The sequence below is a fragment of the Engystomops pustulosus genome, chromosome 1 (assembly GCF_040894005.1).
Source record: "Engystomops pustulosus chromosome 1, aEngPut4.maternal, whole genome shotgun sequence".
NCBI lineage: Eukaryota > Metazoa > Chordata > Amphibia > Anura > Leptodactylidae > Engystomops > Engystomops pustulosus.
The window spans coordinates 56,119,152-56,143,175 of record NC_092411.1 but is presented as its reverse complement, the minus strand read 5'-3'; the positions used below and the strand labels follow the sequence as shown (position 1 = coordinate 56,143,175).

General features: G+C 40.1%; 1 protein-coding gene across 5 annotated transcripts in view; it reads left to right on the top strand.

The window, feature by feature from the left end:
• The first annotated feature begins 13,536 nt into the window (after positions 1-13,536).
• The window catches only part of SEMA6A (semaphorin 6A), a 140,237-nt gene continuing 129,749 nt past the window's right edge, over positions 13,537-24,024 (top strand). For 2 of the 5 annotated variants that reach the window (XM_072141074.1, XM_072141065.1), the window contains exon 1: positions 13,543-13,942. The gene's annotated coding sequence lies outside the window, so the exon portion shown is untranslated. Of the gene's footprint in view, positions 13,943-24,024 lie in introns of all 5 variants that reach the window. The other 3 variants (XM_072141084.1, XM_072141092.1, XM_072141046.1) reach the window with 3 other exon arrangements.

Genomic DNA, 24,024 nt, shown 5'->3' with positions numbered 1-24,024 from the left:
AAAGGCGTGGACCACTGTATGACACATACTCATAGGGGCACTTGTGACTATCATATAATCTTATGGGGATACTTGTGGCTGTCACATGTATTTCTAATAAATGAGACCACATCAGTAACATGTACTGTACTCTAAAATATTAACCAAAGACCAATATAACTGTTCCAAAAAAGGTGCCATTTACAAACATACATCTGTCTTATTTGACAATTGTGCAGAAATAAAGTCTCTTTAAGAAAGAAAATGGGACTGCAAGACAATAATTACAGTTACTTGCAAACGATCAGACCTTGCAAGCTGATCTGACTGTGCAATTCTCATCAATGTCAAGGCAAGCTCCAGACCGCTGACAGGCCTCACCGGCCCCGACAATCCATTTAAAGCTCTTTCTACTACATGAACATTGCACTGTAGATCCCGAAAATAGCTTTTTTTTTTCTACTGGTTTGAAACCTTTATGTATTTTGCAGTTTCTACCACAATTAAACCTTGGATGGGTTTGTAAAATAAACATTAATATAGAGATGATTTAATTAAACAGGGTAAAAATAGCGGCGGCATTCTTCTGAGCACATCCGTGATGCAAACAAGACAACTTAATTGTTTGTTTCTCTAAGGGAAGAAGGAGCTAAACCAGGGAATTAATTTGGTTCACTCTGTGAAACAATTCGTTTGCTCGGTCTTACTCGGAGAATTGAAGAAGTTTTCTCATACACAATAAACATGTAAATCAGTCCAGGAGAGTGAAGATGATGTCGCCTAAGTCTTTTATACCAATAAATAAAGGGGAGGATAAAAAAGAGCTTGTTGAAGCCAGAGGGGCATTAAAAGATGTTTAAATGACGTCATTGGTAACACTCACATTGCACGGTGAGGCCTGAAAGGGACTGGGGCCCCACACATCAGGGGATTAGTCCAACGCTGAGCTTTAAATATCATGGACTTTTATGTATCGTCCATACAAATCGCATGACGTAATTCTCCCTGAATCAATATTTTCTACAAAAACCTCGAATGCTTCATAAATACCTGAGGCATCAATGAGTAGAAAGGAGTAAGCAGCGGCACACTAATTCTAGGTCATATTCCTATCTTATAAAATTCATTCAAAAATGTATGAATTCTGCAGTTCTATATATTAGCTAATCTATAGAGCGTCAAATGTTCCTAGAAAGAGGTGGAAGTGACAGATTCTGATAAAACATTAGTTTGTACATTAGTTTGTACGATATGTTCTTTTTTCTGAGTTATAAATCTAAATACTTTGTAGATGCTGGGATTTTAAATAATCATATTGAAGGGATTGTCCAAGACTTGTAAAATAGTTTCTATAACCATTTCTATAACCACACACAAACTCTAACCAGTAGTTTATCCAAGTTCATCTCTGCCTTTCGCTGGTCCTTTGCTATACATGCAAGTGATTGAGGTCAGTGATCGGCTGGAGCTTGTAGTGGTTTAAAAGAAAATACTGTGCAATTCCTTTAATATTCTGTCTATGAAAGGGTTTTTTGTTTCTATAGATCCCAGGAGTATAAAAATGGCAGACACAATATACTTAATTCTCTCTGACCCTGTTCCCAGACAATCCCTTTAAATTCCCATTCACTTATATCTGACATTTACAGTAAAGTACACCCACAAGCCAAGTCATTTACAGTATATACTCGAGTATAAGCCAAGCTGAAGATAAGTCAAAGCACCTAATTTTACCACAAAAATATTTGGAACAATTATTGGGGGTAATTTATCATTAGAGCTGCTCCTTAAAGGGGTTCTCCAGGGACAAAGATTGACCTGACTATGCCTTATCTCCCCACACTTATCACTTCGCCAATTCAGTGTCATTAAATCTTCTGCCCCCTTTTCATGAAATCAAAGTCATTCATGTGCACTGCCAGCTCCTGCTGCACTTACACTTTCCATAGAAACTACCTGTATACTTTCTCTGCTCTCCAGTCGGACATGTGCAGTCAGCTCCTTGTTCCCTGCTGTGGGGTTGTGGCTGCAGGTTCCTGTGAGAAGAGGCTATGCTGACCAGGGGGATTGTGGGAGACGTAATTTTTTTAGCAGAATGGGGGAAGCCATCTTGGAGTGATGCAGCTGCAGCACTGAGTTGTGAAGTGACAAGTTAAGAAAAAAAAAGCATTCAGCCCAGGGTGGTGAGGTAAGGTCATGTAACTATAATAAATGCAAACAAACTGGTTAGTTTAAAAAAAAAGTACATATAGTGACTGGAGAACCCCTTTAAGACACTTCTATGTCTGTCTTTTGAATTCCGCTACAGTCAGATTCATTAAACTGGCTCTTCCTCCTTGATAAATCTGATAACAGTGGTTTTTGCTGAGTAGGTTGTTTGGGACAGTCGCATGAAAAGTCACAGAAAACATTGAAAGTTCCTACATAGACTATTATACTATTATGATATGCCTAGGAGCCTCCCCTTGCTAATGTAATGCACAGCAGATTCCCCCAGTAGTGAAATGCCAAACTGATTCCCCAGTAATAAAATGCTCAGCAGATTCCCCTCAGTAATGAAATGTCCAGCAGCCTCCTCCACTAATGACATGTCCAGAAGCCTCCCGTAATTAATGAAATACCTAGGAGCCTCCCCTCACTAATGAAATGCCCAGCAGACTCCCCTCTCTAATGATATGCTCAGCAGACTCCCCTCTCTAATGATATGCTCAGCATTCTCTCCTCACCAATGAAATGCCCAGCAGCCTCTCCCCACTAATAAAATGCCTGCACCCTCACCCCACTAATGAAATACCCAGCAGCCTCTCCCATCTAATAAAATGCCCAACAGCCCCCCTTCACTAATGAAATACTCAGCAGCCTCCCCTAACTAATAAAATACCCAGTTGCCTCCCCACAAAAGTTATGCTGACAAACTCAGCTTATACTCAAGTATATACAGTACCTTTGTAATGCCCCTTTGTTCCACCATCATTTCTCATCTTAGTGACCATGGAGTATGTTAAGAAATATCACTATGGTATATGTATACATAGACATAAAACGGTTAATGTAGTACCAGGTGAAGGCTAGTGCAGGCCCATGGAGAGACTGATGCTGATTTGGGTGCATCCATTGTGACACTGGGACAGAGAAAATCTGATGGAGGGGGAATGTGGATGATCCATTTGGTGCCTGTATGGCCTGATAGTAGGATGTCAGTTTGATGGAGGTATGTTCTTCTTCTCCTTCCCAAGGGACAATAGGCTAAAGGGTAGAGTGAATGATGAGAAGCCTGTGGAAATAATATTTTGTGGGCCATCAAGTGTACATTCAAGAAGCCATAGACCAGCATGTTATTGCCTAACATGGTGTTAAAAATTGGGAACACTCAACCCTGGTCTTACAAGGTGTTGCCTGAACAAGTTTGAATTTTCATCATAATCCTATCTTTCTGCCGGTTCTGTCTTCTCTCTTTTGCTACTGTGCATGAAACTTTCTACCAAAACAACTTTGTGTTTCTACCTTCCATGATATATTTGTCAGACTCCTGAGCCTGATGAGTTTCTAAATTGTGTTTTATTCAAGCTGCTCCTCCATTCATTATGTCTCACCTTGACAAGCTAATTATAATCAGCTCCCACTAACAAACACAATTCTGTTCTAACGTATCTATGTACTTTATGACTTGCAGCCCACAGATCAATGCTGTTCTGACCGTGGCACACTCATCGGGCAGAATATTAATAAAAATGTCCTTAAACATTTTATGTGTAATATAAGAACCTTCTTCATACTTACTGCTCTGGGAACATCAATATATCACATGAGGTAGTGACTATTATTTTGCTTTCTATAGGGAACATTGTGTGTTTTTATGTACGGGGTCTTCCAGGTTAGTGATTTTAATAACACAGCCTTAGGGTAGGTCATAATTTTCAGATGAGCGGGAAATCCAACACTAACAACCTCACCGATAAGCTGCCTCCAGTGCCGGAAGTAATATACCTAGAAGAAGAGCAGTGCAGTGGCCAAGATACGTAACTACACCTCTATTTGGCTGATTGGTAGTTGTGCCGGTTGCTTTGCATTATACTCCTTATTGATTGACTTACTTTTTGTCAAAATTATGCTGCGTAGTGGTGAATCACTTTCCTATGGAGTATGGAGCTGATTCAAGGGGACAATGTCCCTTTACATTCTCTAATGGGACAACAGATTTTATCTAAATATTTTGTATTTTGTATCATAGTAAGTGAGTCTTGCATATTCATTCTTCACTGCACTACCCTACTACAAACATGCTACCATATGGAACAAGTACTTAGGGACCATCTGCCAATATTCAACTACAGAAATAAACAGGTTTCTTTACTTTCTCAGGGGTTATTATCAGGGATATGACATGCTACACTATGCCTTTCTGGAATCTTGAGAGGGAGACAATGGTGGTGTGAGACTGGCTCCGCTACATCATTAAACACTCCCTCGGGAAGAAGGGAGTGAGAGTGACACATCAGTGAGAAGGTGGGGTATACAGACTGTATACTGCAGCTCATTTCCTCCATAAATGGAACAGAGGACATTAATAAAACCCTTTTTTAGAAAAATGCTGTCTCTAATCCCATCAGTGGAACATGTATAAAGACATCTAAAAGGTTCTGTGTGAGATTTGTGGGGGTGTTGTTAACAATAGATAGATAGATAGATAGTTGTAGCCATGCTGTCCCTTAGAAACAAGATAGATGTACTTGCATAGGACCACCCTTTCACTCTTCCAGCAGTGGCTACACTTGCACTATTGAGCCCTGTCTGACCATCTGGATTCAGCGTTGGTCACTATAGGATAGCTTTGGGACATGCAGTAACTCCTGGCCATTTCATATTCAAAAACAATTTTTTTTGCAATTACTCCTGCAAAGGTGGTCGTATACAAGGTCAGCTGTCCTTTATTTCTAAGGAAATATATGTATGTGGTAGATTAATTAAATTAAATGTTTATGTCGAGTTGGTAATACCCTTTAAGGATCTCTTAAAAGCTAACACAAGTATCCTCCCTTTAAGTTCCCTTTGAATATTCAGTTCTTTTCTGATGGTAGTGATTGTTTTTCATTTTCTCCTCCATACAGCCCAGACCACTAATGACTTCTTCCACTATACCACTATACTTGATAATATTCTGAACATTTTATCCCAAATGCTTCTGCATGAATAACAATGTAGCCTCAATTTCAGACAATTTGTACACTGAATCAAAATTAGTTGGTGACCCAATTTTTTTTTATTCCTCACTTCTCAGTATTTTCAATCTTTTTAAAACGAATCAGCAATTTTAAAGTTTGCAAAGTGGTAAAAATGGCCGACCTCTGCAACCTTATTTTACCTTGTTATATAAATTTTTCTAACGTTTATCAATAATTTATATCTATGTATGCAGGTACGGCTTAAGAAATCTGCCAGTCTAGATTTGGTGCCAACTTTGCAGAACTGTGTACATGTCTCTGACTTGTACAACTTTTCTCTGCTGCCTTCCACTATCAGACACACCAAGAAAATATGCTAACAAATGGACTGAGGAATCAGTGCCAATAAACAAATTCCAGAAAGGAGCTAAATCTATCAGCGGTCCTATTTTTATTCATTATCCATGTAAATAATAAATCTTGTTTATGCCATCTGCGGAGATGTTACACGTACATAAATTATTACAATTCTATTGGATTCGTTTGAACGGCAAACTAAAAATAAAAGGCCCGGCTTAATGTTTCAGGTTTTCCATTTATCATCACAAATTATAGGACAAGACTTCAGGAGACGACTGAGATGAAACATCAGATGTTCTAAAAGTAACTAAAAGCCTTTCCTTATGTAAGCAGATATCATTAGTATACCCTCCAGACATGACTCACCATAGACGGGACTCAAAGCTTTCTTTAGAATGGCACCTGGTGAGTAACCGTACCTGAAGTTCAAAGATACGTCTTCTGCCGGCTATGTGTGAAACCACAACAACTACGACTTTACCTCTTCTTTGTTTTAATAACGAAATATTAACTGGGAAGTGTGAAATGTGCTCAGAAGCACTTTCTATTACAGGTGATGAGTTCACTCTCCTAAAGGCTCCACGTAGTCGATTCTTATTTTTGTAAGTCATTCAAGATGAATTCACATTTTAAGGGTCATTCACTAGGCAAAAAAAAACACTATGACTAACTTTTAGTGTGAAATCATCCATTTGTCCATTATGGGTATACCCAGCCCTGACGCTTGCTTTGAAGTCCTTGTGAGCAATAAGTAAACTCAACTTTAAAGAGGACTTGTCATCTCTCCTGACAAGTCTGCATAAGTGTTTGCCTGCATTCTGTAAAATCTTATATAATAACTTTGTGTTGTACCATTCCCCTGTTACACCTCCTAATTTTATTTTTGAACAAATAGACAAGTGAGTGTTTCTAGAATGTTTCTTAACGTGACAGACAAAGTGATTGAATGATGCCAAAATGTGAAGAGTAATGAAGAAGGAACAAGGACATACCCTCACAGGGCAAGAACATACCTGTCTAATTGTTGAGGTTATAAGGGTTAAGAAAGTGAACCCACTTTCAATTTTCTGAATAGCCTCTCATGTCCTACTTCAACGTTTTAACCTCCATTTTTTCGGCCCCGCATCCCCCCTGGTCTAAATAGGAGCAACCTGGCAGAGACTGCGCCCAAATCTACTAAGCTGGATTGTCTTAGTAAAGGCATTGGAGGGTGTAGCATTAGGACTGCCATTTAATACATCTGTGCTAATAAATTCCCCCCACTGAGTGGAGGTATAATTCCAATTTTTGCTGGATCTCAAAATGGGAGTCGCTTTACTGGGAGTCTTCTCACCCATTCCACTCTCTGCCAGTCATTAGAAGCCACTGCAAACCTTAAAGAGGTTTGCCTATGAAAGAAAATTCTCTAATTTAAAGCCCATTGTGATGGTCACACAATGAAGATAATTTTTAACCCTTTACTTTACAATTTTACTCAGTTTCATTGATGTTTAAGCTCCTATCACTCAGTGATGGTCAGAGTAAAATTCCAGACTGTGTGAAGGTACTCTCTTTGCAGACACTTTGTGAGTCCACCAGTGCTATGAGATGCTGTGTGCTCACAATGTGCTTATCAGGGTACAGGTTTATATACACTTTCATTTTGCTTCTGAACATTCACTAGTATCTGACACATAGAAAGAGAAATGAGGCCGATCAGAGATGAGAGATGATGAGATCCATGAGATGCATATAACACATGACATTCTCAGCTCTGCTATCACAGCCATAACATACACTGTCAGCTCTGCTGTGTCTCCCCTCCCCTGGATAAAGACCTTATCTATCTGTAGCTTGTAGCTTTACTCTCCTCACACTGTTGCAGGAAGACTCTTTGTGTGTGAGCTCGTCTTGGAATGCAAAGGTGGAGGCCGATGCAGAGAGGAGCACAGTGCAGCGGCAAACAGGAGAACAATGTGTCCTGCATGACCCTAGACTTATGATTTACGATCAGATAACAGGGCAATCTAAATCTAGACTGATAGAGACAGGTTTCAATTGTTTTATTTTTTTATTTAAATGTATTGGCGCAAAATGGGAACTATGGATATATGTTTTCCAGGGTGGGATAAGGAAAACGTTGCTTCAAAGCTACCTTGAAGGCAGCCCCCCTTAACATAAACCATGGATTGGGAAGCCTAGTGACATTATGCAGGATCATAGCCAAACCAGTATATCTATTACAAAAGGAACATATTCCCAACTGTGGAGCAAAGTGGAAATATTGTTGCAACTATAGTTGACTTCTCTTTACATGACGCAATGTGTTTCAGGGTGAACACCTGTTTAATAATACAGGAGAAGGACAATGTCAAGATTTTACTTCTCATTGTTTCACAAACTCTATGTATGTCTGCAGCGAATCAAAGCCACATGGTGGTTAAGTATTCTGCATTATGGATCCGTACAACACAAGGATCTTTCAACCAGGGTAGTCCTTTTACAGATTCCCTAATACCAATAAACTATTCAATGAGCCTAAGCCCATGCCTAATCCATAGCGTCTAAGAACTCTGATCCCAAGCTTTTGTATTTGTCTCCACAGGCAGTTCTCTTATAGGATGCACACAATGAGGATGTATTTAATGCAGTTCTTGAATGAGATCTAAAGATGACATACCATAGTGATTAATGAACGGTATACAATAAGGACATAACCATGTAAAGGTGGATCCAAAACCCATTACCAGTCAGCTAAAACAAATAAACAAATTATTCTTACAAAAAAAAATAAGAAAAAAAATAATCTGTTAACAATAAATCCTAACACTTACATTGACACAAATCTTTCATATGTCCAGAGATTTCTCAACTAGCCAAGCAATACAAATGCTGAATGCTGTGGCAATGCCTATACGTTGTGCACCTCTTGGTTCCCCCTCAAAGAATACTAAATCAATGAACGATATAAGCTAAACCAGAAACGTTATGTATGTATCAGGTGCCATATCAGCAGGTATTCAGGATTGTAACATTTTGGGGTTGTTAGCAGCAAGCACATTTTTCAAGCCCGTTTTGTGCGAATTTGCCAACATATCCACTTGTGTGAACTTCCCCAAAGGAAACGTGTTGTCTGTAGAAATTCATTGACATTGACCCTAAGCCAGCCAGTAAATAGTATTAATGTAGGATAAATAGATTAAAGAGGAACCAAATGAGTTTGTATGTTCTCTCCCTGTTTGTGTGGTTTTCCTCCGGGTTCTCCGGGTTCTCCGGTTTCCTCCCACACTCCAAAACATACTGGTAGGTTGATTAAATTGTGAGCCTCATGGGGACATGGACTGATTTGGCAAGCTCCCTGCAGCGCTGTGTAATCTGTGCGCACTATATAAATAAAGGAATTATTATTATTAACCTGCATCAATCACAATGTAATGCCAACAACTGCCAGCCTCAGCTTGACTACTCTGTACTTGACCCCTGAGTAGCTGTCGCCACTCCTAGAGGTAGTAACCTGGTGACATGATATCAGTGAAGATCAGATCTTTGTCATACACTGGCACTCCTGCGCTGGCATGTGATAAGGTCCCTCTCTGATTCAGCTGGAAACAACATTACGCTCCGGCCTCCTGATGTATTTGGCAGGGAGGCTGCGCCACTTATGAAAGTTTGCAAGTTGTAACAAGTGCGCAGGCATCGGGCAGGACCCACTCCGCCGCCAGCCGTGCCTCCTTCATACCCTCTATGCCTATTTGGAGTAAAAGGGATAATGTTTGCAATGACTGTTGGTTTGCAAAGCATTGTGGTTATCTCAGGGCATGTACAGCAGAAAACTTGCATACAAGCCCTTACAGTATACATCTCCCCCATCGTCCTGTCTAAATTTACATTGCATTTTAGACAGGATTTGTCGATCTGCCCCATTATCTATTTAAATTCTCTGAAAAACAGAAAGAAAATGTTGTTTTTGGAAAACAGCAAGAAATGCTAGACTTTATCCTGACTTTTGTCTACTAATCCTATTAACTACAACCTAGGGGAACAAATTTCAAGGAGCCTACTCACCGCAATCTGTCATTAGTGCATGAAAATAGTCGTCAGATGTGTATAGAGTAAGGCAGACCTGCATGCCCCAAGGCTGGAGAACTGAAATATTTCAACTGACACAGGTATAACACAAAACCCCTTTGTCATATTAGTCAGTGATGGGCAAGAACAATGGGCTCTTTGATAGCAGTCATAGTCATAAAACATATAGAGTCCCTTTTATATACTTCTCAGGCTTTACACTAGTGTTGGGGCAAGTCAGTTCTGTTCAACTTGACTTATATTAGGTACCATGGTGTGAATTTATCATATGCCGGAGCTCGTAAGCCAGCGTATGACAAAGGCCATGCCCCACTGTAGCGGCAGATACATCAACAGGCATAGGCCATCAGGTGGTCACGCCACTGGAAAAACTATGCTAGGTCAGACATAAGCAAGGGGCAGGAGCTTCCTAAGACAGCCCACTCTGCCAACGGCCATGCCCTTCCACGCCACGCCCATATAGTGGTGCTGCGCAGATTATAGGGTACATACAATATACAAAGAGAGACATTACAGAAGAATAAGATTGTCAGATGAAACAATAGGAATGAGAGCCCTGCTCACAAGAGCTTACAATCTATGAGGAGTAATGGGTGACAGCGGAGGTTACTGCTTATAAAAAGGTCCAGCCATTCTTTTGTGAGGTATTAGAATAAATAGATATATAAGCAATACTGAATGATCCTTCACTAGCCGCCATCTTTATGTACATCTTTAGAGGGCACTTGTCACCAGATTTTACCCCATAAAAATACTAGTACCCTCAGATAGGGTATGAAATGTCCTTTCTAGAATTCTCTATTTTATGTGAAATCTCACCCAATTATCTATAAAAAAAAATCATCTCCAAAGTCAAGTAAAAATGATCAGAGAACAGTCATATTTGCCGGAGATGAGTCACATTAAGAGGCTGCAGGTGGATTGTTACTTCATATGCCCTTATCTTCTGTTTAATAGTACGTAGAAACATGCTTTTAGTGTCATATCAAATATAAGTATCTAATCTTCCAGAGCACATCATCTGCATTCTGTAGAAGCAGAGATAGAGGCAGCTAATGACATCGGGGGACATTTATTATTGACTTTCCAACAGTTTTTGGAAGATTTATTTTTTTCAACTTTTGCGCTATATTTATGAAGTGTTGGCACCAACACTTTTTTGGCACAAGTTTTGGTGCACAAACAGACAAAAGCTGGTCTATTGCACCTTCATGAACTTAGAGACAGTTCAGAACCTTTTTGGTTGTGCAACAATTCATTAAAGGACACCTGTCATCAGGTCTGTGTCACTAGTCCTGTCACCTCTACCTGTTGGAGCAGCTCACAAGGATCCCATCCCAGCCTTTATCTAGTTATTTCATACATTATTCATTGTAAAATCATCTATTTTTTATTATGTAAATGAGGCTGGTCACATGGTCAGAGGCAGTGATGTCACCCCTGTTACCCCTCCCCTCTCCTCCCCCTGCTCAGGTCTGTGTGTAATGTATAGTAAAGCTTGGCTAGTGTGTGTGCTGCATCTGCTGACATGCTGCATCCTCCTAATACACATGTGAGAGACACAGACATCAGCTACACATGAATCTGACATGTTCTGCTGTAACATGGCTGCAGCCTGGAGCTGCTGTATCTCTCCTATATACACACACACATGCACACACAGGCTGCAGGGGGCGTGGCCACCAGCACCAGGAAGCACATCATTATACAGCCTCACATCATTATACAGGCTGTCAGTCAAGCACTGGGGGTGTGGCTGTGCCTCCCACTCATGAATAGAGTGGACAGCTTGAATATGCTAATGACTCATTGGACATTTCACAGGTCATTTGCATACAGCTTTAGGACCTCATTGCTTAGGTTTACAGGCATGTAGAGGGACAATGAAGGGATAGAGGCAATGCTCTCTAATGGCAGTTTATGAAAATATATTTAGTTTAGGGGGGTTATTTTGCATGACGGGTTCTCTTTAACCCCTTGCGCCAATATCTAACATTCCAGTGTAAATTACCGCACAATTTGTGTGTCAAAAACACAGACTCTGAGCAACAATTGATAAATACCCTAATTGGAAATGCGAGGTACAGATAAAAATCTAATTCCCACCTTTAACTGCGTGTATTTTTGGTTCTGTAGATCACAGATTCACATGTCTGATGAGATCTGCAAGATGAGGTTCTAATCTTTGAAATGGCATCAAAGCATGTTTCTAGCTACTAGAGAACTGGAGCTAAGGGAGTCTGTAGTGACACTGCCCCTGCAGCCTTTAAACTTCACTCATCTCTGGCAAAATATGACTCATTTTCACTTTTTTGAGGAGACTTGTGGAGATAAAATCTGGTGTCAGGTTCACTTCAAGTACAACATATATCATTATGTGTAGCTATGATGTAAACTATTTGATTTATACAGATGCCACCCACTAGCAACATTCCCTTATGAAAGGTAACTACTTACACAAAAGCGGGTGAAATACAGACAACCTCAGTTTACAGATTAGGTAGAATGACTATTTCCTGCTGCCATGAATGAAGTTACTGGTGTCCAAATACCAACAATTACATAGATTAAAAGCCTGATGACAGAAGGAATTAAAGGGAGATGCCTCCACTATGTTCATGATACCTAGTAATTCCCCTTTAAATCAATAACAACAGTGTAACTTGTAGACTATTTGCTTATCCAAATCTACTTCCCATTAGTAATGATAAAGAGAGTATTAGGACCTGAGCACTCACACATCCATATTGTAAAGGAAACATAATCCTCAGATCTGTCATCAGAGGACAACTATGAGCAGACAATGGGAATACACTGTATGTAATGCTCCAGAGATGGCAGCTCTCCTGACCCTGCACTTTCCTGCTTTCTCTCTTTATGTCTGCAGGGAATATGGATAATCTGATTGCAACTTCTCTTTAGAACTAATTATATTATGATAAGGGGTGGAGGAAACATGAAGCTCCAACTCCCTGATGGAGATCAGAACAATAGCAGATACCTAAAAAAAAATCACTCTCTGAGATTTAACCAGGCGAAACCAAAAAAGAAGGAAATGTTAGAGTTTTCTCTCCAGTAGTGGGATTTGCATCTTCCCCTGTGCCTGTTTATTGTAGTGCTATATCTGTACAGTAGGTTTTTTTTTTACAAATGAGGCTTGATCAAGCAGTACACACAGTCAGCCCCAAAAGACTGTAGTATGCCAATGGGAGAAGAGCTGCTTTCATACAGCTGGTCTTGTCTGGCACCTGCTGCTGGCTGCACAGGGCTCTGAGTGCAATGAGCCATAAGCAGCAGAATCCTGAGCAGAGCTGTTGTGTTCAGCTAGACTGGCGACATCTACAGGACGATACTGCTCACTACAACTACACATGCAGACAAGACTGTGAAGAAGCGTTCTGTATAGTGTCCAAAGCTGCAATAATCTGTTGTGTTGTAAATGTGTGTCACCATTATTGAGGAAAATAAATGAGAACTCAATCAGTTAATGGAAACAAACCTCCTAGCACTGCATGTGTTTAGAGCAGATAAGGGATAATAGGAAAATATTTGCCTTCCAACCAGTAAATGCAGTTTCAGCTATAATAAATATCACATTACTTACTGATGTTTCTATATAAGAAGTGGCTTATCTCTGCAAAATGGATAATAGGCACAATATTACTCATTAGTCATGTCATCCAGTCTATTCCAGGAATCCAATGTAACCATTGCTGGATTGTAACATTTGGGGAATAGATCAGTCATCATATAGCAGATGTAAATTCTCAGAAATAAATGTTGTTCTATTACATTACAATGTATATATAGTGTATGGATGATTTTCCCACCAGTGTGATTGTGTCTCACATTTTCCCACATGGAGATGGGAGGAATGAATCCACTCCTGGTTTTGCCTGCTGCACTAGATGCCAGTGCCAGTAGCAGAGGAGTTAGGAGACATCAGTAGGGAGTAGGCTGGGCTTCTGAGCAGGGAGGCTGAGCTCAACTCTTCTCCAAATCCAGTTCAATGAGCAGCAGAGGAAGCAGCAGCAGTCAGTGTGTGGAGAGCTGTGTGGGAATCAGGAGAGATCCCAGGAGTTTGGGTGAACATTGTACCCCACTCATCACAGCCCTGATAGGACTTGTTCTCCTGCATGCCACTGAAGAAGGAGACCTCACAGTGGAGTCATTGTGGAATTGGGATTGTACTAGAAGAAAGGAAGAAGAAGAAAGTGCAGCGTTTGCAGTAGTAACATTGTGTCACATGTGTAGTAATGACTAAGGATTGCTCAGGAGAACACTGTGGAATGGAGATATCCCTCTCAGTGGATTACTAATGGGACTCTACATGAGCTAGCCCTGATTCTGCACTGCTTCTGCATCTTCCCAAGGTATGCTCTTCTGCTATTTCTCTTCTATTAGAATGAATGAAGATAGTGGTCATGCCCATGGTTTCACGTGTAGTGGTGAGGGCACAGAGCACAGTGGGTGCACCGGCCGCCCTCTCCATCACCCTCTGGCTGGCTGCACACAGATACAAAGGCAGGGATGGTCTGGCTGGATCTTCTTCCTCTTCAATTGTGAGTGAATGGCTTGGAACCAAGCGTGGAAATGCGAGTGTTAAAGAAACTTGTGAGAGGCTCAGGGGTAGCTAATTGCTGCTGAACGGCTGATTGTGCCCCTTGTCTGAGGGTTAGGGGTGGTGGGCACCCTACTGCAGCGCATCTGCAGCCAGAGCATCCCACGGCGCACGTTTCCTGCCCGTCCCTGCGACTGTGGATCAGATTGTTCCGCTAGTAGATTGTAAGCTCTTCCGAGCAGGGGCCCCATTCCTATTGTTTAATCTGACAATGCTGTTACTCTGTAATGTCTTATGTCTGTTCATGTTCCAGATGATCTGTAAAGCGCTGTGGAATATGATGGTGCTACATAAATATTTATTATTATAATGATAACTATGCCAGGCTGCATCCGAGCCCTGCGTGTAGGGGATCGGAAGCTGAATGGGTGCTGAGCCCTGGCACACCCACCTAGGCATCTGTGCATCGCGTATTGTGATGCATTGCAATTGAAGGACAACTCTGTGCCAAGCAGAGATAATCCAGTCAGCTGGAGAACCAGAAAATTCTGCTTATTACATAATATAATACATATTGTGGACATGTTACTGTAGTGAAACAAGGTCACCGGGCAAGTTTATGGCAAGGACCTAGTAGAAGTGCAGTGAACTGATATGACCAGGGCAATGTAGGCATGAAGTTTTCATGGGTGCTCTGATTTCTTACCTTACTGTCATTGTCAACTATATTCCTATAAATTGTTCCTACAGTTTTAGAAGTAGAATTTAGATTTTGATGGTTGAGGGGTGCGGGTACAGTATGTTTTATGAACAGCCCTGCAGAATATGTTGGTGCTATATAAGTAATAGGTAAATTACCCATGGTGATGGCAGTGATGGGGGGCTGTCAGATGCATGGTCGCTGATGCTCTGCTTTCCCATGTGTATGAGGGGCAGTCAGCTGAGAGTAATGCTCTCTAAGTGCTCTGGCTGTGAATTTGAAGCAAAGATAGTGGGAGCTCTGGGAACCTGGCTGCAAATCCCCCCATGTGTTGTTTTCCCCGGCTGTCTTCTGGAGCATGGTTCTGACTGGTACATTTGGGGAAATGGAGCAGAAAGTCAGGGAGCTGGTGGGCTGCTTTCCTCCCATTGGGGCCCTAAAGCAAAATGAGATCATTATAATCAAATGCTAAGGATGGCTTTGGGGAAAGAGTGGGTAGCTCTGTGTCATAAATTGCTGCAAGCACTCAGCTATCATGTGCCTTGGTGCTATGAGCACCCACTGTCAATGCCATGCTAATTCCTGACTGCCTTATGTGCCAGATAATGGTAACCCTGGAAAGCCATTATACAGTAGCTGGGCAGTGAAATGGTCACAATCCTAACATTGATACTTAATGATGGAATTGAGACGGTGCAGAACAGATGACTTTGCTCTGGTGCCTAGAGACGAATGGGGACATTTAAGTTTTATTGATTGTATTAACATGGATTTTTCTTTTAGTCAGTTGGTAAAGTAGAAAATACACGTGGTGCCTGGGAGATACAACAAAGGTTAATTGTGCAAAAACCTCTGTGTCTGCTCCATGTCTGCAGTACCTTGTAATGTGGACACCCAGCGGTTTCACTGCTCCTAGGTAGTCAATTGTGCCCACAGCAGTGAATCTCTTAATGGCAATACAATATAAAAAGTGCTTATTTCCCTTAAGTGTGCTTCTGTTTTTAACCGCTCTGTCAGGAGTCTTTCCTTTATTGCTTTGGGAAGGTTTGATTTGTCTTTCCCATTTCCAAACTCTCAAGCATGTAAAAGAGAGAAGGCTCTGTTTAAATCTCATCTGGATCAATGCTTTGCACTTAATACCCATGTGGCCATTTCAGTCATCCTTTTTTATTGAACTTGGATTGAAAGCAAATTTTTGCTGTGTTGTGCCTATAAGGGAAAGCCCAGGCACCAATGATAAAATATTAATAGCATGTACAATGCAGGAAGAAAGTGTTTACTGTATGTTTATTACAGAGCAGTTATCTAGAATAGAAAGGGCACATTGTTATAGCCGCCTGGCTACCCCTTGCTGGTTGCCCTGTGCTGGCTTCTAGTCTGTCCTGCCATAAAAGTTTAGTTATTAACTTTAACCAGACAGAATTGTGTCTCCAATCTTTAGAGGTAGATGCTATTGATTAACCTTTATCTGGAGGTTGTGGTCAATAAGTCTTCATTGTTAAGCGTGGATGTGTTTTGAATTGTGCAGATGCTTTCTAAATATTGACTTGATCCTTATGTATTGTGTATATTTTATTTGTTACAATGTTTATCAGTGAAAACCACTGACACTTATCTTAAGCCAGTGATGCCATCACAATCTGACGCCAGCATTGATTAACCTAACTCTATTGTAATCTAATAACCACATTTACCAAGTCAACTTAGTAAAGACCCATTGATATAAGAAAAATAACTTTCTCTGACCTCACAGTTCACTAGTGTGTTTGGAAACCTCCTATCACCTTTAGTATCTTCTCCTGTCCCCATGATCTGAACATTCAGTGTTTTCATTGTAAAGCCTGGTGGATGTGTGAATTATGCTGATAATCTGCTAGAAACGTCTCATTGAATTGATGTCTGTTATAATGATCACACAGGAGCACTGAGCGCTTCTGGGGAAGGGTTAATTTGCAGGATTAAGCTTGTCTATATGAGGTTTCAGCATTGTGCCCCCAAGGAACTCTTCTAGATGTGGCCACAGACTTGCCACATGCCTCCTGCTCTCCAATCTTCTAAGGTTGTTTAGTTTTGATCAGATGAGTGATAATCTTAAGCAAGTTCTGCAAAGAGGGATGAAATGTATCTCTGTGTATGTGTATTGTTTTAGGACATATGGATTTGTGATACATTGCTACTTAAGGATAAAAGCAGATTGTGGCTGGTAATTGATGTGTGGGAGACTTGTCTGCTAAATGCATCTAGTAGATGGAGGTCTTTAGGGTTAGTAGGTGCCTTTATTGCTAAAGCAGCCAGTTTGGATATCCTGTGATAAATCCACCAGTTCATTTGTATAAATGACAGCAGATTTGTTTGTTTGGTTCTTTCCAATTACAAAAGGAACTTCAATTCCTCCGCCAGCTCCTCAGAATGACATTTCAGTGGGGGCAGTGCAGACAGATATGGTGACTGCAGCCCTTTGTTTATCTGTCACTCATCATTATATCAAAGAGAAAATTAATTTATTTTGTGATAACACTTCACTGGAAAGAGGCCATGTTGGACACAGATGAGAAAATACAACACCCAGCCTGCTTTTATTGTCTCTACTCTGGTCTTAAAAAGACACTGCATGGGCTGGTAGCCTGTCTAATTTTATATCATTTGGCTTGCAATAATAAATAATGGCTAAATGATCGTATTTGTAAACCCGCAGCAGTGTATTCAGATGATGTGACTTGTGTTTCAGTATTGTTCACAGGCTAACAAAGCGTATAGAATGAAATGTAGGTTTTACTCAATGAGTTGTCTATGGCTCCCCTGGTGGCGACACAGTGATTTGCAGTGATGGATTACTCTTCAATCTAATTTATCAAGCTATTTCTCTGCGCTATTCTTTTTGTGCAAAGATTTTCTTTTTTATCCCTTTGGTTAAACAATGGCCTTTATAGCTGACAAGTTGTTTCAGTGTAACATGTGAATCACTTGACCTGTCTACTCGGTGATTGAATGAGTGGTTGATATGGTCTTCATCAGTGATAGAGTCCAGACCATGGTTTGCTTTGTCATTTGCTCTGCTTCTGTTGGCGGCTAAATGAGTTAGTTAATTGGTAAACCTGGTGGTCCTTCCTTTAGAAGAAGAAAACACTTATCTGAATAACTGTGACCACATGTTGTCTTTGTAAGACAGTCGTAGCCTTGTTTGTTTTCTGATGTATTATTGGACATGTCATTATAACCATCTATCCTGTAATCCAACTGCTCCTATATATCACATCATAAGATTGACTGGCGCAGATAAAAACAACTTTAATGAAACCTCCAGAGCATTAAATGTTTACAGACGTGTCCGGACGTTGACCTGTAGAGTAAACAGCCTTCATTTAATTTTCTTATATTTCTTTCGATTTTTGTATATTTTGATAACTTTCAACTCTTTTTAACGTTGAAATCTAGGATCTCATGAATTGAAAAATGTTTTTTTGCAAATTTGTAGATCAGCAAGAAAGAATGTAACCAATTCACTGTCGTATCTCTGGAATGTACCGCAAATTTATAGCTTGGGTTTTCTGTGTTGTTGGCTTAGGTGACATCAAAAAGAACTTCTTGGCGAAGTCTAGTATGGCATGTATAGAAAACTAGGTTTAACCAAAATGAAGAACATAAGGGGCTTCTTGTCATCTTTCCTAATTAATGGCTTATATGATTGGAGACATATTATAGGAAGCCAGCTCTCCAGACAGGGTAATATGGATAAATTGATTTCCTGTTTGGTCATATACAAAGGTCATGTGAGAGGATTAAATTGGGAAGCATATAAGACACAAAGAATTATGAGCCCCGTCTGTTGGATCCTCATGTGCCTAGGAGATTAGGCTGTACTTGCTGCTGCTGTGGCTATTCAGCAATGGTGAAGCCTCATAAATGGTTGCTAGAATACTTTAAATCCTACATGTCCTTCTCCCATAGAAATGGCAACCTCATTTGTGTTTTCCAAATGTGTATTCACTGTGTTTTCCCACCATGGCTAAAGGAGCTGACAATGTTAAACCAGCCCTGGCCACTAGAGGCACTATACAATTACTGCTCTACTTTTCTGTGCTAGCCATAACATATTCTGTTAAATATACAGATCAATTTATAAATGTCTTTCAAGCTAATCTAATTTTCAAGCTAATCGAATTTTTATGATTTGCTCATCTCTAATCAAATTAGTTCTAAACAAAATTCTAATCTTAATTGTTATAAACAGATATTATTTTAATGTCTCTCTCAGATACGTAATTTATTATATACTGTACAGTGTTTTAGTAAATTTGCATGACTGCATAAAAAGCTTCAATCTTCATTCATTTTGAATAAGACTTAAAAGCCCCTCCGGCGATGAAGCCCTGGCATGAGGCACCACATGCCTCTTCTGTTAATACCGCAGCCCATGGATTTGTATTGAGTGGCATTAGTGAGATCATTGGGCAGCAGGAGATCTCCATTCATAATAGCTGCTGCCTTGTCTTCATACCTGTGTAATTAACGGGCGGACTTTTAGTAGAACATTGGGCTTATTGACTTTGTGGTCTATGTTCTTAAACAATAAACCGGTGCATTTTGTTATGTAATTCTGATATATTGATGGCTGGAATCCATATTCGTTTTGTGTGTGTTTCCGAGTGCAGCTGACATTGCTTTACATGCTTTGCTCTTTAGTTAATTCCTTTAGCATCTTCAAACGATGGCCTAGCAAGCTATCTAGACCGTAAGCCTGATCTTCATCTATTAATCATGGAAACTGCTTTCTTATGCGGTTGCCATAGCGGCGGTGCCTCAGATAGTGTTGGGGTGCCTTGGGGAAGGCTCTCTGTATAGCAGGACTTGCAAGCCTTGCAGTTATTTTGGCAGTAGCAGAGCTTGAAAAGAACAGAGAGCAATATCCAACATTATTCAGTATTGGATTAAAAGAGGCAACTCCTAGATGTGTCTCTGTGGACCTTGTTATGTGAACATCCAGCTGATATGTATTTTTCTGGGATATTTTTTTTTCTTTGTTCTTCTGAAATGAAAATGGAAACACAGTTCAGAGAGTAGAGGTGACTTTAATCTATCAGCAAGAACAGGGAGTACATTTTATCTCTCCCAATGATAAATGGCCGGGGCTAATGACTGAATTTAGGCCTCGCAACGAAACTCAACCAATTTTGGGTAAACAATTCCTGGTGCAAGCTTTTGACTTAATCTCCTCTGTGTTTACTTGGAGAGTTCAAAAATAAGTCTTGTGATTTTGTTTCCAGCCAGTCCCTTCCGTAGAATGCCGGATGATGACAGGATAGAACGAGTTAATTTAACCTTTGACCTGTATTAACCATTATTTTATGTGAATGACTCTCATACAAGCTAGTTTAGTCATTATGTTCTTAAGTCCAGGCCTTGACTAGGGTGACACATACCATATTATCCGCTGAGAAATAAATAATTTGCCTTTGTATTTTTCTTGATGAAGGTGACGTATTTGGGACACATGGCTTTGCTGTATTTGCTCTCTGTGTGTGTAGATATATATATTAATGAATTCAACCCCTGCTGCGTGCAGCTTGCCATCTGCTCCTATTTACAGAGACCTGGGTAATGTCAGTCACTCAAGGTGTATTCAGTATGGATCCCATTGTTGTTTTTCTTTAGGATGTTCCTTTAAGCAATTGGTCTTATCTCCCAGCAGGATGAAATTACATAGGGTAAGAAGTCTATTGCTCATTCATTCAATAACTGGCTAGACAGTTCTCCATTACTGAAGAAATAGGGTTTAGGGCTATTATAGAAGAAGAAAATGGAGGCTGAAATCCTACCTCAGCATTTAAACCTTAACCATAGTTAAATCATCCATAGAGGACATTTTACCTATTCTTCCAGAAAATCTTCCTAGAACTTGGCTTCAAGACAATTTAAAGTGACAAATAATCCTATTTTACTGATAACATCTCTTATTTCAAGTTTAAAGGTGACAATACATGAGATGTATGACTAGTACCAAACCTGCTAATTTTGGTATGACCAATCATTCGTCTTGGGTCTCCTGACATGCCAGTCGTTAGAGGACACAAGGGCAAGATATGTAAGACTCCAATGTGCTGGATGTACATTATCATTTGGTATATTGGGTATATAAGAAAAAACTCAAAATCTAAGGTTTTCCCAACTGTAACAGATGCTGTCATAAGAAGGACACATCAGGCATATTGATTTTCAACACGTGATACTGTTGTTCTCAAGGGAGAATTGACTCTGCCTGATATGTCTGGAAGCAGCTTACAACCTTAAACCGTGTATACGTTACATGATCATTGTCTAAATAGAACAATTTTCTCAGTTCAGAAGACCATGAGGGAGTATGTCAACTTGGTGCATCACACCAACTTATCCTTTAGTCCTTTATCTGGTGGCATTGTACATGGATGGTCAAACGGTTCATCATTAATCTCCTATACGTTGTGTATGGTCAAGATGTAACCAGGTTTTATGAGCACCTGAAGGAACTGGAACCAACCTTAAATGGACATTGTTAGTACAGTACACACTGTATTTGTAGGATAGAGATTATCCAGAAGAACATCCCACCGGGGTAGACTTCTTAGCATGACTCCCCACCAAGGGTGTACTCTTGGCTCCTTCCATGTAATTTATATACAGTGTTCAAAGTTTTTTTCAGTTTTTTTTGACTGGTTTCCTTTAGAGAGATTGTTCTGTATATGTCATTTGTTTGTATATGCACATATTGTTAGTTCCTGACAAAGTGTCCTGAAGGTATTTCTTACCAGTTAATTAAGCGAAATGGCGATTGGAGTGATAGGTTGAGGCGGGTTGTTATGGAGTAGACTGTTCTAAGAACAAAACAGGAAACATTATCCATACAGCGTGCTGAATTACTTATGCTGTATTTTTCACCTAAGCGATCATTTACATGTGCATCAAATCTTATTTCTGCCTTCTCAATTGTTTTTTTTATTACCGTGCACTTTCAGAGCGGCGTTCAGAGAAATAGCGTGGCCTTTTAGTTGTAAAGGTGGATTTTAATTGCAATCTTTTTCCTTGTGAAATCATGTGCTTTTTGTTTGTTGGCTCTGAATGTTATTACGGCCCTCGCCAGTAAGCTTGTCGATAAATATTGAATTAGCAGTTTGAGCTTTATATGCAGAAAGCAAGTGATTGATAGTGAAATGACATATTCTGGCTTCAGTAACCGCCAGCATGGGAGAAACTTGTTATTTTATGGTATTGTGCCTCACTATTAAAGGGCAGGCCAAATATGGAAATTCTTGGAGACATGAATGTAAAATAAGCTATTCCTTTTTATCACTATGTAAGTACACAGCTTATTAAACGAGTCCGTGATAGATTCTGAAATATGTATGGAAATGCTCCTGGAGACATGTCAAAGCAGTGAGCATGGAAGCTGGGATTTTTCTTGACTTGCTTCAATAATCCCATTGAAGCTATGGCAGACTGTAATGGTTGCTTAGATGGAATAATAGGTATATTAATATTGATAAGATGTAACCCTTTGCTAACCATTTTAACCTGAAGAAGGGCTGGTCTTAGAAGGATGTACACACCCTGTGCCCAAAGCCCAAATAATGGCTTTGGGCTTTTCCTCAGACATATTGCCTTAAAGAGGTTTTCCAGGTTTTAATGTCCTATGGATGGCTCATTAATATCCGATTAGTTGGGGTCCAATACTCCAAGTCACTTACATTTTAACTTGGCTACAGTTCTGGGACTGGCCACTTCTCAGAGAATGACTATGATTTTTCTGGCACCAGAGTTCCTAGCCACCACAAAAAAACATAAAAAAACCCTTAGGTTTCATTCACATTAGACTTATTTTACAATATTATCAGACAGACTGACACACTGTGGGGTGTCTTCTCTTGAAAGGAGTGATCAGGTTACATCCTATTGAACAAAGTGTTATCTGTATTAAAGGGATTTATGACAGACAAAAATATTTATGACTTTTTGTTTAAAGGCGTCAAAGTAGTTAAAGAATTCCACAAGTCCCAGGTAGTTTCATTTAGCAGGAGCCCTCATGTGAGGCCTCTTCTCCATTGATTTATGGTGTGCAGGACACTATCCATCTTGAGATCAGTGGGTTCTCTACTGCTACATCCCTATGGAGACTTGTGTGACATCTAAACATCCATTAAGGATTAACTGGCAGTTATAGGTTATTTTATAACCTTTATGTTTTGTGCTATATTTCTTCAGCCTTAAAGGGATTTGTAACTTTTTATTGTCTATATTCAAAAATGCCATGCTTATGTGTGTTGAATGATAAATTATAGAATCAAATTTTTGCTTTATTTGCCATTATTCCATATATTCCACTATTTAAATTTTAGAGGCTTCAAAAGAAAGCGTAATATTTTAAAGGTAATAAAACAGGATAATGTGGCTTTTATTGTGACTAGCTGCTCTAGAATCCCAGACGCCAAAATTCTTTGGGGAGTAGTCTCGCGCTTTTAAGCACCACGGTATTGTTTGATCTCCCCGTCTGACTTTACCATAGCCTGCAATTATCACCCAAACCTCAGCTACTATGTAAAGAAAACATGTGCGGACTTATCCTGCTCACTGTGCAATGAATGAACTAACCTTGGAAAATAGATCTGTCTTGGTCATATTACACACATAACAAAGCTGACCAAACCATAATCTTGGCAGCCCATCAATCCATTAGACCCCTTTCCCCAAGTCCCTCCTAGAAGTCGGAGATTATGGGGAGAATTTATCATACAATGGTGCACTAGTGTACAAACCCTGATAAATGTGGCTCTATGCCTTCAGTTGTGCTAGCTGTATATGTGGTGAAAGGAGTCCACTAGTTCTACGCCTTTACTAATTTAGGTTGTTGGTCATAACTCAATCCTACACATTGGATTGTTGGCTAAATCTTTCAACTCAGGTGAGATAATGGGGCAGATTTACTTAGCCGATCCTGTCGCAATCGCCGAGGTACGTTCTCCAACAAGCATGAAGTCCGGTGCGATTCTTCAAGATCATAAGATCATGCGTCCATTTTTCTGTGTGTCGCTTCCACGCTGAGGTCCGCCAAAGTTCACCTTCTTCATCCCAGTGCATTGTGACACAATTTGAATTGTAAATCCCACGATTAGTCCAAATCAGTCTGTTTGTTCGTCGGTCACGCCCCCCGATTTGTGTTGCATGCA